General features: G+C 37.3%; 1 pseudogene; it reads left to right on the top strand.

Annotated features, from left to right (window-relative positions):
• Positions 1–462: 462 nt before the first annotated feature.
• LOC119192122 lies at positions 463–6,578 on the top strand (annotated as a pseudogene).
• Positions 6,579–6,964: the final 386 nt, after the last annotated feature.

The raw sequence follows: 6,964 nt of genomic DNA, 5'->3' as shown, positions 1-6,964 counted from the left end.
TTGGGTTCAAACCCCGGGTCGGGTAAAAATAGGGACTAGGTTTTTCCATCTTAAACAAATTAGTCCGTCGCAGCTCGGAGTTACGATATTGTTGGTGTGATAACCCCGTGCCTTGGAAAGCACGTAAAGCCGTTGGTATTGCGCCTGATCTCTCTCCGGTCATGACGGATTGCCATCTCACTGGACTATGAGAGTGAAGGAACAGAGAGTGCAATTGAGTATTGCGCAGACACTTGTGCACTATAATATGTCCTGCGTACTTGGCTGATTTCCGTTGAGATTGGCTGCCGTGGCCGAAATTTGTTTACGAAGGAATCAATCGATTTTTATTAATGTTAAAAATAGTTGTGTCTACATAGTATGTACCTCAATTGGTTTGTGTGATAAAATAGATTGAGATTGGGATCATTTAACGAAAACGGCTGTTAAAGATTATTCTTTATTGCCCTTACCTTTACAAGAATGGTTAAAATATGGGAAAAGGAAGATAACAGAGCCTCTACATCTCTTAACTACGTTCGTAAATTTTTACAAATATTAGTTTATATTTTTTTTGTAATTGGCATAAGAATTTTCATTAGGATAGGAGATTAATATGCAATTTTAAATCTATACTATCATAATACAGCCACAATTGTGGATAGAAATGCCGATGATTTATTAAAGTTGTATGAGTATTTCAATACGACCTGTCACACACAACGACGGTCCTACGGACCGTCTCAGTAGTTTATAATGCGACAATTTTATTCGTGTATTGCAATGTCCAAATTTGTGTTATAATTCGACGGGACCGGACAGTTCAAGCGACGGTCGCATCGTTGATAGCCTATTTAATAAAGATCTATAGAACGTAACAATATTTTAGACAGCAATATTATCCACACTCAAAACGCCGTCTTTGAACGAACTGCATTACCTAATCTTAGGACTCACTTTAGTCTCCCTAAACTCATCAGCAATTTCCAGGGAATCAGTCCGGGACCTAGACAAACACCCTATCGTGAGCGTGGTGGAACATGGAAGCGACGAGCCAGCGCACAAAGACGAGGATCGGTCGGTTGCGGACGAGCTATCGAGGCGGGTGCGGGTTCTCTGCTGGGTGATGACGCAGCCCAACAACCACGAGAAAAAGGCTAAGCACGTCAAGGCCACGGGGCAAGAGATGCAATAAGCTGCTGTTCATGAGCAGTGTTGAAGGTATTATAGATCATTTCATACTAATTATATTATGCATTTCAAGTATAACTGGTGGTAGGTCTCTCGTATGTGAGTCCGCCTGGATAGCTACCACGCAATGTCTATTTCTACCGTCAAGCAAGAAGTGTGTAGTCACTATTGTGTTCTAGTTTGAAGGACATTGTAGCCAGTGGAACTACTGGACATAAGACTTAACATCTCATGTCTCAGGATATTACTACCAGGCGAACGGTAACTCACCTCGTCATTCAAAGCAATATAAGAAAAATCAAGTGAAGCTATGAAGGAAGTGTGGGGTAATGATAAGGAACCTTCCTAGGATGGGAAAAGGCAGGAAATATTTGCGAGCCACAATGTGAATTGGCAACCATGAGGTATACACACTTAACTGCTTGCCTAGAGCCGCGACCAATGTCCCCCGTGTGAGCATGGATTCAGTGTGGAGACTGAGCGCACAAGAATTGGCTCTGGGGAAGAGGGGGCTTGGGATAGACATTGCTTCTTTTTTTACCTCAAATAATTCAAGTTGGTATATTTAATTAACGAAATGGGTGTAAAATTTGTGTCTCACATAGGCAGAGGTTCCGCTATTTGATACGTAATTCGTCCCCCCCATGTGTATCACAATTAGGGTTACACAGAAATATAAATTTAACAGATAAATAGTTTTTCGAGTGAGATAGACAGTGTTTTTTTTTTTTTTGTGTTTCACTAATGTTTGTTTATGTTTCAATATTTGTTTGTTTTAGTGATTACTAAAGAGTGAGGTGGGGCGAGCAGGGTCCGTTATTGGATACGCTGCCGATAGACAGACAGTGGTTATATATTAACAATAAATATTTTCAGACAGCAGCCTCCCGTCAGTGAAACTGCCTGTGAGCGAGGGACGGGATTACCTGTGGGCCAAGACGAAGGCGGCGTTTCGATACGTCTACGAGCACCACCGACGAGAGGCGGACTGGTTCCTCAAAGCGGATGACGACACGTAAGTACTACAACATTTTAAACAGGCCGGCAAAATTCTCTCAACTGGGATAATTTCTCGTCAGTTGACGATATCTGGACTCACTTCAGCTACTCTCAGAGCCCTAGCACACGTTATTTTGACAGTTCATAACAAGCATGTAATCGTGTTTATCACAATTGGAATTGGCATACGGAATAGCATACCACGCTAATTTCACTAAGATGCCGTGACAGGACTGCAATACGAGTTTACACTGTCATAGGATATAAGGATCCCAGGTGCAATGTGATCACCGTAAAAGACAAAAGCTTTTTATATGTAGTTTTAAGGGCCTGCAGTACCAAAGAATCAGTAGTGGGACTGTATATAATACAGGAGTGATATTAGTAGTAATTAGTTATATTTCATGCACAATTTGAATTATAATCACATAATTCTATACCTTTATCAGTAAGTCCCGAAAGACAAAAAGGGGAAATATGATTTAAAATAATATCAGCCCTGTATTATACTTGCCCACTGCTGAGCACGGGCCTCCTCTACTACTGAGAGGGATTAGGCCTTAGTTCACCACTGGCCTAGTGCGGGTTAGTAGATTTCACACACCCTCGAAATTCCTATAGAGAACTTCTCAGATGTGTAGGTTTCCTCACGATGTTTTTCTTCACCGTTAAAGCGAACGATAAATTCACAAAGAATACACACATGATTTTTTTTTTAGAAAAGTCAGAGGTGTGTGCCCTTGGGATTTGAACCTGCGGACATTCGTCTCGGCAGTCCGTTCCACACCCAACTAGGCAATCGCCGCTTGATTTAATCTGTTTTAATTTTTACCAACATGAAAATTTTGAATCTCAAATTTCCATAAGTAAAAATTACATAGGACCTTGAGCCAATGAAATATTGTGATAGTATCTACGCTGATAAATTTCTATATATGAAAAGAGGTAGCAACATATTATTTATGCAATATAATAAGATAATAGTTTCGCATTCTACAAGAAACCAAATGAATCACCGGAACATCTTGAATTACTTCTCTGTCAACCTTTTATATAGCATGAAGGTTGTCGACAATTTCCTCGGCTTTGAATACTTCTATTTCCATATGAATGACGTTTCATATTTTATGTTATAGTTGGTATTATAGGCAATGTGTTTTCATAACGTATTTGTTTTGCAAAATAACTCGTGAAGGAATGTCGATTGTTACGAATGATAGTATCGATTTTATTTATTGTATCGATTAAAGATGGCGTCGATGTGCGTCATTGTTTGTTTACTTTCCTGGGTCTCTTCAAGATTATTTCTTAGTTTATTTTAAAATATAGCAAAATACAAAATACATGAATACTTATAATTAAATAATAATAATATTGATGATTGTTTAACTTACAAAAATCTAAAAAAATCAGAAAGTGCTCTTGCATTAAACAAATAATTTGACTGAGTATTATGAATAGATAGAAGTTTCGATTATAATTTTAACAGATAATTTTATGAATAAATTTAAATCTTGAACACCATTGTAAAAATATTTGTAATTGTGAAAAAGATTTTTATTTTTATTAGTGAGCTGGAAAATACACTACTTATATGTGATTTAAAATGATACCTTTTTTAAACATCCTGTAGATCGAAAATGTTTTTTGACTAAAACTGAACAACCTGTGTATTTTGCAACATCAGCTTTATTCAAACGTCAAAAAAGTCGAGTTTCATTTATTACGAAATTTACCGATCTCTAACACTGTCCATACATTATTGTATTTGTTAACTTGGCCGGCAGGTACGTGGTGGTGGAGAACTTGCGGTACATGTTGGCTGACTACAACAGCGACGACCCCATATACTTTGGGTGCAGGTTCAAACCTTTCACTCAGCAGGTGAGATGACATATTCATTGACTGTCGATTTTGATTCTAGAACTCTTGAACATAAGGTGCAGTTTTTGTTTCATAGTAGACAAGAATAAAAATTATTGTAAGATTTTTTTATGTACATACACACTCACGACTTTAATCTTCGAAGGGGTCGGTTGAAGAACAACTTGTGCACCCATTTTTCACCGTCTGTATTCCGTCCTGTTTTGTGATAGGGGTTAGTTTGTTGCCATATCAGGCACAAATTGCAGACTCCTGGTTGATACTGACTAGGGACGTCTAATATCACTTTGCCCTATCTGGGAATCAAATCCGAGACGTTAGCATAGCAGTCGTACTGTAATACAATTACTCTTCCTTAGCACCGAGGTTTTATATACGTCTAAGATTTAAAGTTTTAATTGACAAACCTAGACCAAGTATAGCAAGTTATTTCCTTCTGTATCCGCTTAGGATGTGTATACAAATATACTACATGTAAGACCAAGCCGTTTGACTATGATTGGTCGAGAGACCCACGCGTGAGTCACGTGTCGGTCTCTCGACCAATCACAGTCGAGGCAGGCGATGTTGTGCGTGGTGTGTATGTGTGTCGCGCGGCGCAGGGCTACATGAGCGGCGGCGCGGGGTACGTGCTGAGCCGCGCGGCGCTGGAGCGGTTCGTGACGGCGGCGCTGCCCGCGCCCACGCTCTGCAAGGCCAGCGACCACGGCGCCGAGGACGCGGAGATGGGTAACTACACACATGCCAACAACTAGAGATTAGCGAATGAATTTAAATAACTGATTTATGGGCCTCGCTAGGGCGATAGACACGGACAGCTGAGTATTAAATGAGTATATTTGTGTATATAGTCGTGTTAAATTATCAGGATTTTGCTTTGCCCTGGTTGAAATTTTAACATTCTGCATATACGTTAAATCACGGGTAGCATTTACTTGTAAGTGGTGAAATACGCCCTTAATAGCTAGTTTTAAAATTAATATTATGCATTTATGTTCCTTTTTTTCAAGATTAGTCGAATGTATTTTTTTTTAATAATTAATATTAAAGCTTAGCCCTTCTCCTACATTAACCTATGTTTTATTATAAAAACTTTTTAATATATTAATATTATGTTATTAAAAGACACCCATTAAATATATTTTCCAGGCAAATGTCTAGCCAACATCGGTGTGAAGGCGATGGATTCGCGCGACTCGATGCACCGCGGCCGTTTCTTCCCGTTCGTACCGCAGGATCATCTGTTCCCGAACAAGGACAAGGGATTCTGGTATTGGAGCTACATCTACTATCCTAGTGACGAGGTAAGGATTTTAAAACGTCTAAAATTATACAGGGTGTTAGATAAAGACGTTGTAAAATATTGGTAGATACAGGGTGTTCTATTTAGTCTGGATACTTAAATAAGTAAAGATTTAAGCCAATCCATACCTTTAAAATGTTTGTAGCGTATAATTATTATTAAATAAAAAAATGCTATTATTCCATTGATAACTTGTTGATAAAATTCTTTCTAACGATTTACTACCGTTTTCAATAAATTATTCCATTCGCTTTTACCAATCTATCGCGTGGACAAATGGGCCAATCAGTATTGAAGTTTTTCGGTATCGGATCGACGATTAAGATCAGAATCGTTTATTGAAATGTGCCGTAACTAGCTCTATCCACAGTTATCCGTATTCTTACGCCTAAGACTAAAAATCCCTTGTCTGAGTTTTCTGCTACAATAACAGCATTTACGCAATCTTTAAGCCGTCTACAAAAAAATCATAATTCTCAGGGTCTCGACTGCTGTTCAGACCACGCGGTGTCTTTCCACTACGTGAACCCCGAACAGATGTACGTGCTGGACTACTTGATATACCATCTTCGACCTTACGGCATACGGTATGGGAGCGGCGACCTGCCCAAAATACTCGCAATAGCACCAGAGAGTTGGAACATCAGTAAATATGCACTTGATTAATGCTGAGAGAATTTGGTAGTTATTATTCGAGTTAAAAATAAGTTCAAACATTTCATATAAAGATCAGGATATGTTGGTTTAGCCAAGGTTAAGCCGAAATATTTTTTTTTCTGTAAAAAATATGTTTCTTATACTCCATAAATTATTGCAGAATATCATGCAATAGCATTTTATTAAATATTTAAAACAACACTAAGTTTTCTCAGCAGGTCGAGTGTGGATTAAAAACATTGTAACAAAAAGTATTGCAAATAACATTCCAAATGTGATTGAGACTTGATTTTATAATTTATAGCCAAATTCGGTCAATAAACTAAGCTGTGAAGTTAGCACAATTTTGCTTTTGAACAATGTTATTGTATGGATGTTGTAGATTCAATTCTAAGTTTTATCGATTTAAGTAGGAATAAGCATAATCGGAATCTCAAATAAGTATATTGGTCTCCTACTTAAAAAAAATCTCATACGTATCAGAAAAAATATTGATAATAGTTTTTGATCGAATTTGGTAATACTGAAATTCAAAAGACCAGTAAAATTACAGTGAAATTTTGTATAAATATGTGAACGAAAACATTCTTGTATATTTGTAAATCGTCATAGTATAGAACGTAGCATAATAATGAAGTGAGAAATATAATATATACTGCGTAATATGTAGCTATTATATTGATTTTAATTATCAATAATTGTATATCGATTGTCGATTCAAGTATCGATAATTGTTTTTATCGATTATAATCAATTGTCGATGCTATTTGTGTAAATACAGACGGCCATAACTTGATGTCGTACCATACATTATAACATAAATAATTTTGTACTAGAACTTACCATTGTTACATGTGTTTTAAATGCGAACAGATTACAGTATTGTGAAAATACCTAACAGTTAACTACGTCAGTTTTTTATATCGATAAAAAATACCTTAATTTACAGTT

Source organism: Manduca sexta, unplaced genomic scaffold (assembly GCF_014839805.1).
Source record: "Manduca sexta isolate Smith_Timp_Sample1 unplaced genomic scaffold, JHU_Msex_v1.0 HiC_scaffold_2382, whole genome shotgun sequence".
Taxonomy (NCBI): domain Eukaryota; kingdom Metazoa; phylum Arthropoda; class Insecta; order Lepidoptera; family Sphingidae; genus Manduca; species Manduca sexta.
This window is presented reverse-complemented; position numbering and strand designations above follow the sequence as displayed.